Genomic DNA, 8,607 nt, shown 5'->3' on the forward strand with positions numbered 1-8,607 from the left:
GGGCAAACCCTCACTGAAGGTGGCATTTTCTTTTCTTTTCTTTCTTTCTTCCTTTTTTTTTTTTTTTTTTTGGTTTTCGAGACAGGGTTTCTCTGAACTCACTCTGTAGACCAGGCTGGCCTTGAACTCAGAAATCCACCTGCCTCTGCCTCCCGAGTGCTGGGATTAAAGGCGTGCGCCACCACTGCCAGGCTTTGAAGGTGGTGTTTTCATAAACTCTTCTCTGCACAGCCTGACCGGGTTCTCTGGGTACCCTGGTCTCTTACACGTTTAACTAAGGTTTAACTTGGATTGCTCAGAGTTGAACAGGACTTCCGTCCAATCACTGTCATCTTGTTGAAGAGTAAATTTACTGAGCAGGTGTCTGTGCCAGCCCCTGGGGTCAGTGTTCCCCACGAGTGGGTACTTGAGTCAATATGACCTCAAATCCCCCAAACTCGTAGGCAATTCCAGAGCAGAGGGAACTAGAGATCTGCTGTCTCACCCGCCCACCACACGTGGGTTCTCACCGCCCTAGCTGCCGAGCCAGGGAGCCCCCACTGCCCAGCAGGTAGCACCCATGGTTATCAGTCTTGCACACTTTTCTCCCTCATTCCTGCTTGACCCTAGCAGGCATGGAACCACAGACTCTAACTTATTACCAATTAAACCCTTGTTTAAGTAGATATAAATCCAATTAAAAATTATCGTAAGTAGTTTCAGAGGAAACAAGGTGAGCTGATCTGGTTGTGACTGTCCAATCTAGACACCCACCAGCCAGTGTTGGGAGGCTAGATGCCTGGGTGTTGCTGATAATATGGAGAGAGGGGGGCCTAGAGCTCCCTCACAGGGTGGAGAAAACAATTCCTGATAGGAGGAGCCTGGGAAGCAAGGCAAACCCACACTGAAGGTGGCATCCACTTCTTCCAAAGCTCCGCACTAGGAAACTGAATGCCTAGCTGGAACCACTGTCCCTCCAGATGCTCAGCCCCAAACTCAAACAAAACAGCTTGCCCCACCACTCAGAGGACCTAGCTGTGCTTGGTGGGCATGATAGAAGCTGAGCCCTCCAGCTGGTGGCCCTGGAGCTGAAGACTTACTGGGCAATGAAACCCACATGTAGTGTGTCAGGGTACACATCTTCACAGCTGCCCCAGGAAGCAGGACAAACGGTGGCTGTCACAGGCATCTGAAAGGGGGCATCGGGAAGGGCTGACTCCAGAAGCTGGATTTAGGTGAGGGCAACTTCTTTCATGACCAGCATGAGACAAGAGTCTGGGCCAGTCTGTAGCTGGCAGGTCCTCGTCGAGCCTCACTGAACCTCTAGTGAGACATCAGGGGCATCCTCTGCTTTGGTACTTCAGAACTGGGCATGGAGAGGATATAGCCTTCTTGAAGAAGTATCCCCGGAAGAGCCAGGGCCTGAAGAAAAAGTGTTTGTGTGATGTGAATGGTAATTTTATGAATTGGAAGCCTAGGCCACCCCAGAAGAGGTATCCCTTAGAAAGGGGTGCACACACACACACACACTGTATCCTTCCTTGATAGCACAGTCCAAACCCTCTATGTATGTGGTATGTAAGGAACATATGGCCCCAGAAGGCATTTTTCCCAATGCTGTAAAGTCCTGAGCCCGCCACAGCGGCTGCACTCGCCATATGGACCGTGACCGCAGCCCCAGATGACTATGAAAACCAAGCCATAGAGAGCGTGTGTGCGTGCAGATGATATGGCAAGCCCACAAAGTAATGTATGAAACATGCTAGTTGTAATTGGCTGAATTTAGTTTAAAACCCCCGGTCTGGGACGGCAGCTTGCTCAATTTCCGGGGCCCAACGGAGAAGCATCGTGCAGTGAGACAATCCATGCAGACTCCACGCGGATGCTCAAGGGGCGACCTGACGCCCAGAGGACAAGCCTACACCCTGGGGTTGAGCTCCAGCGATCTGAAAAGCAGGGAAGGAGTGTCCGATTACCTGAGCACCGCCCCCGAGCTAGGCTATGACCAGCCAGACCTGAAGATTAGTGAATGGTTATTGCTGTGTATGAATAAAAAGCTGCTAGAACCTTTCCACGGAGTTCAAGGATTTACTTTCCGCCGTGGTCATTATCCCCGATTCACAATTCGAGACAAGTATGTACGTTGATGTGTGTGCCTGTGTGCGTGCATATGTACATACACACGTATGTACAGGTGTTAGGTGTCTTCCTCTATCATTCTCTTATCTATCTTATTTATTGTTATTGTGTGTGTGCATGCCACGTGCGTAGAGGCTTGAGCGGGTGCCATGGTATGCATATGGAGGTCAGAGGAAAACCTTTGGGACCAATTCTTCCTCGTGTATGTGAGTCCCAGCGATCAAAGTAGGGTTGTCGGGCTTTTGGGGCAAGCATTTTACAGGCTGAGGCCACCTTGCTGGTCCTCCACTTGATGTTTAAAGACAAAGTCTCTCACTGAACTTGGAGGTCAATGATTCCTCTAGGATGGCTGACCAATGAGCTTCAAGGATCCACCTGTCTCTGCCTTCCCAGTGCCAGCCAGGATTTCAGGTGGGTGCCACCATGGCTGACTTGTATCTGGGTAAAGGGGATCTTCACCCAGATCCTCAAGTGTGGCGAGCACATTCCTGAGTTATCTTTCCAGTCCCCCAATCTCTCCCCTTAAACCTGTGTTTGATCTGATAAACTCCAGCATGAGATGCGACTGGACACGTCTATTCACTATTTCCGACCTCCAGCTTAGATGCAGTTCACACTCAGCACCTCCCCAGCTGACATCATCCTGTACCTTGAAAAGTTCTTTTCTGCTCTGTCCATCTCCTGCCCACCGAGGTTTACAGAAGGCACACAGGAACACTGCCCCCTTTCCTCCTGGGTTCTGCCTCTCTGCTGCCTAAGCAAGACCACAGGGAGGCGTCTGTGACCAAAGGTGTTGCTCTAATTACATGCCAGCCTTCCTTTCTGGACCAGCCTTGACCTTAGCCCACACCCCTTTCCACACCCTTGCTTCAGGTATCTTCTAAGATGCAAAAGAGTGGTGTGTGACAAAACTTTTCCTGGGGAAACAGCAGACACACATACTCACCCCAGATAGGGAGCCTGTCACAGACCAAAGGACAGATACTCCAAAGTCCTACCTGGTGAGCTAGTGAGTTTTATTGGGGTTACTTACAAGAATATGGGTGAGAGGTCACTTATAGGATCAGGAATGACTCAAAGACAGCTGATCACCAAAGCTCACCCCAGCATGGGTGACAGCTCACAAGGCTAGGAACCTGGAGCCCACTGCACAGCCTGCAGGCAGCTCAGCTGCTTGGAAGGTGTCCTGTCCAGGTGCCACCGTTGGTCCAAACCTCTTCTAGGCAGCTTAGGTGGTTTCTGCTTCTTTCAAGTCTGACATCAGAATCTTCTTTGCATCTCAGCTTCCTTCCCTCTGGGATGGGAGGGGGGGAAGCGGGTTGCTGCTTTTATTGCTTAAATTGGCAGGGAGGGACCTAGTGAATCTGGTCAGTTTCAGGAACTTCCTGAAGATGTTTTGAGTTGTTTACCTTCCTGTTTAAGAGATGGAATGTTTCAATCTGGAAGAAACACAGCACTCTATCCCTTCCTCCAACTCTTACCCTCTTTGCATCTCCATCCCTCTTTAGCAAGGACCCCTGAGCCTTGAAGGGGTGACTACAGATATCTGCCTATGACTAAGAAGTAGGCCACTGGGGCTGGAGAGATGGCTCAGCAGTTAAGAACATTGAATGCTCTTCCAGGGGTCCTGAGTTCAAATCCCAGCAACCACATTGTGGCTCACAACCATCTTCAATGACATTGGATGGCCTCTTCTGATGTCTGAAAACAGCTATAGTGTACTTACATATAATAGATAAATAAATAAATAAATCCTTAAAAAAAAAAGGAAAGTAGGCCACCGCTGCACAGTAACAGTTACCAGTGGTTATTAATTGAGCCTGATAACCACAATGACCTATAGGCATAAACACATATTCAGAAGGCAGTTAGGCACATCACATCCATGAAAGTTGCTTCCCCAGTAGCACCTAAGACCTCCCTAGCCACGGGTTTTTGTCCTGACTTACAGATGTGAAGAAGAGGGCCTTAAATCCAACTGGAAGGCTGTGGTGGTTTGAATATGATTGGTCCAGGGAGTGGCATTATTTGGAGGTGTGACCTTGTTGGAGGAAGTGTGTCACTGTAGGCATGGGCTTTAAGACTCTCATCCTAGCTGCCAGAAAGCCATTTTTCTCCCAGTGGCCTTCAGATGAGGTTGAAGAACTCTCAGCTCCTCCTGCACCAGGCCTGCCTGGATGCTGCCATGCTCCCACCTTGATGGTAATGGACTGAACCTCTGAACCTGTAAGCCAGCCCCAATTAAATGTTGTTCTTTATAAGAGTTGCCTTGGTCATGGTGTCTGCTCACAGCAGTAAGACCCTAATTAAGACAGAAGTTGGCACCAGAAGTGGGGTATTGCTGTGATAGGCCTGACCATGTTTTTATTTGGAGGAATGTGGATTTGGGGACTTGGGGGTTTGGAAAGCAGCAAAATTCTTTAAGTGGGGCTTAATGGGCTATCCTAGTAGGTATATGGAAGACTTTATTGCTGAGAGTGATATGAACTGTCCAGACCTGGCCCAAGAAGTTTCAGTGGAGAAGATTTCAGTATGTAGTTGGTCTAGAGACCGTTCTTGTGATATTTTGGTAAAGAATATAGCTGTTTTTTGCCCATGTCTGATGAATCTACCTGAGGCTAAGATAAAGAGATTTATATTAATTGCATTGATAAAGGAAGTCTCAAAAAAAAAAAAAAAAGCCCAACAGAGACCTTTCTCTGGTTAAGTCTCATGAAGAGCATTTTGAACAAGCATAAGAAGCTTAGAAAGGAAAAAATATATATAAAATGTTTGGTTCAAGTAATAAAGGGGTAAGAGGAAGTCAAAACAGCTGAAGCCACGTTCAAGGAGATAAACAGATTAAGGGAGTGGTGACCGAGGGGCAGGATCCCACCCAGCTAAGATTATTGTTTGTGCATCTGTCTTTGAACAGGGAATAGTTATATAATACCAGGTGTTGTTACTTGGTCATTGTTTTCACTTGGACTTTTAATCTGGAATGAACTACAATCCAGAAATGGAGGACATACACTTTTGATCCGGATCTTGAGGCAGAATGGCCATGAAAAGCTTAGGCCTGGTCAAGGTGGTTCAGACCTTTAATTGCAGGAGACAGAGGCAAGCAGATCTCTGAGTTCAAGGCCAGCCAGGTACAGAATAAGTTCTAAGTAGAGAAGTGCTTAAGTGAACTACACCTTTAATCCTAGCACTTAGGAGACAGAGCCTCAAGGTCAGAGATCCTCAAGACAAGAGTCCAAGGTCAATCTACAAAGCAAGTTCCAGGACAGCCAAGCTTAGGCAATGAAGGAGTTGAAAAACAGAAAGCTGCTAATAATGTAATAGAACAAGGTGGCCATGTTCCAGCAAGCAGCAGAACTCGACAGCTTTGGCCATGTGGCTCTGGCTTTAGAATCAAGAACAGAGGGGACTATTGGGACAATTGATGCTGGTTAGCTGGAGCTAAGAAATTAGCAATGATTAAGAAGAGACCAGCATCACCAAGGTGAAATCTGAGAAGTGTTTTCAGAGAGCACAAAGAAGCTGTGTTCCAGAGATAGCCAAGGTTGTACCTCGCGCTTCAGCTGCACTTGGTAATGTGTCAGTCACCCAGGTGGTACTGGTTTTGAAGCATAAAGGGGTCATGGAGAGTAGCTGAGGCTTGGCATTGTGAGAGGCTGTGGAAGCCCATTGGGGAAGGTTGAGGCTTAGCACCATGAAGAGAGCCTATGAGAGGCTACTGGCAAAGCCTAGTTGCAGCAGAAGACTCTAGTGAATTAGAGATGCCAGTACTGTGGGATGATCACCAAGCACAGCAGCAGAAGTGGAGTGGAGTCTACCAAAGCCTAGAGTGCTACACAGTGCAGAGCTGGAGAAGTGACCCAAGCCCTTTGGAGGGGCCTAGAAGACATGTGTGGCTCCCAAACACTGGAATAAGAAACTGTAATGTTGAAGCTGGCTTGGATACCCCAGATGTTAGAGATGCCAGAGCCATAGGATAACTGCTAAGGAAAGCTCCTAATAGGGAGTGGCACCTGCCTAAGAGAATGAAGTTTGTTGCTGTTGAATGCCAGATTCAACAAAGATGAAAGAAGTTAGAGATCTGAAGAGTGTTATTTTTTTTAAAGATTTATTTATTTACTTTATGTATATGACTACACTGTACCTGTCCTCAGACACCCCAGAAGAGGGCCTCCTATCCCATAACAGATGGTTGTGAGCCACCATGTGGTTGCTGGGAATTGAACTCAGGACCTCTGGAAGAGAGTCAGTGCTCTTAACCGCTGAGCCATCTCTCCAGCCCCTGAGGAGCACTTTGATAAATATGGAGACATGGAGTTTGGAGTTTGCCCAGCTGTTTTTCTATCTTGCTTTGGTCCAGTGTTTTTTGTTTGTTTGTTTGTTTGTTTGTTTTACTTTATATGGGATTACAGTTAAGAGACTGCATGAATCTCAGAAGAGACTTTGAACTTTGGACTTTAAACAGTGTTGAGACTGCTACAGACTGTGGGGGACTTTTGAAGTTGGATTAAATGTATTTTACATCAGGCTATGTTTAGGTACGCCCCCCCCCCCACACACACAATAGACTCATATGTTTGAATAAGCCTAGGGAGTGGAATATGGTGGCCTGAATATGCTTGGTCCAGGGAGTAGCACTATTTGGAAGTGTGTCTTTGTTGGAGGAGGCATGTCACTGTGGGCATGGGCTTTAAGACCCTCATCCTAGCTGCCTGGAAACCAGTCTTCTCCTAGTGGCCTTCAGATGAGGTTGTAGACCTCTCAGCTCCTCCTGCACCATGCCTGCCTGGATGCTGCCATGCTTCCACCTCAATGACAATGGACTGAACCTCTGAACCTGTAAGCCAGCCCCAATTAAATGTTGTTCTTATAAGAGTTACCTTGGTCGTGCTCACAGCAATAAAACACTAAGACAAAAGCTGCCGGTCTTACCCACAGCAGCTGAGCCACTATTGCATAAGCAGGTACATCGTGCCTAGCCTGTCAGTGTTTCTGCGTGCAGGGTCCATAGCCAAGCAGGTATGTTAGTGACAGCAGCCTGCATGGTCCCCTCTGGCACTATGAAAGCCAGCCAGTGGGGTGAGAGTTCACGGTTTAATCTCAGAGTAACTTCTCCGTGTCCTGGAGTCAAAGCGTGCATATGCAATGTCTACAGCAGCAGGCATACTACAGTTGTTGGACTTAAGTCCTTCCAATTGGACTTAAGGCCCCCTCTACAAGAGTTCACATCTGTAAGCCAGGACAAAACTCTGTGGCTGGTGAGGTCATAGGTGCCAACAGGGAAGTTATGGTATACAACCAATAGCAGTAGCAATAGCCCTGATGGTTTGTGCTGAGCCATCATCTCTCCAGCCCCAGCCTTTCCTCTTCTGTGAACAAGTTCTATCTGGACCAACGCACTGTGGTCCACACCCAGCTCCTCTTATTCTTAGTTCCCTCAATAGCATCTTCCCCTCCTTTATGGTCCTCCTGCCCTGAATATTTGTGGGAACCTCAGACAGAGATGACCAAGTGTTCCTAATGGCTTTGCTAAGCCAGCCCATTTGGGGACTGGTTTCTGTCACACTGTCTCGGATGATGCAGCCTTTGCCTTACAGAGGGATGGGATGTTACAATGCTCAGCTTTCCTGCCTCCATAGCTGTCAGACTGATCCCATCTCCTTCCACGTCCCCAGCCTCACAAATCAGGCTGTGACAGGCTCTTCCACTGCTTCTTTAGAAGTCTCTCCTAACCTCAGAAGTTCAAGCACTGAGTATTTGTTTTTTACCTTAGTTCTTGGCCCTGGATCATTATAAAGCCTACCCTCCCTTCCCTGCCATCTCAGTTGGATCACAGATCTCCCCTACTTTTCTATGTAAGCTATGACTTGATGGGTGTCCTCTATTGATTTTACCACAAGAGAGTGAGAGATCCTCTCATGTATCTAGTATCTAGTTTACTTGCTAAATCAGATGACAGCATGAAGGATGCTACCACACCTCCCTTTCCTGTTGCGATTGCTCCTGTACACACACAAGTTCCTGCTTTACACAAGCAAGTTCCAGCCTGGCTGCCATCTCAGCCCCAGGTGCATTCTCGATGCCACCCAACAGTGGCCAGGAAACCTTTACCACTGCTTGTCAACAGTCTCAACTCTTCCGTGCTAATCTCAAAGACTGCAAAATTCCCTCCAAACTTTTAACTGTTTCAGGGAATCTCTGTATTCACATGGTGCCCCCTGCACTTCATCAGACAGGCGATATGCCACTCCACATCACACAGGTGAAGACTGACATCGTGGGATTCCTCCCACAGACTCTCCTAATCCTGATGGCTCAGCCTCAGTTGCCCATCTCACTACCTATAGCAAGAACCATGAAACTGCCGTCATAGCACAGAGGCACATTAACACACACCATACAGGAAAGGACGCTGTATTGAGATCTCCTCTGTGGATGCTTCCCCTCTGTTTCTTGCCTCAGCTGCATGCCCTGCTACCCAGCATGCCT

This window comes from Mus caroli, chromosome 12, assembly GCF_900094665.2.
Source record: "Mus caroli chromosome 12, CAROLI_EIJ_v1.1, whole genome shotgun sequence".
Classification (NCBI taxonomy): Eukaryota; Metazoa; Chordata; class Mammalia; order Rodentia; family Muridae; genus Mus; species Mus caroli.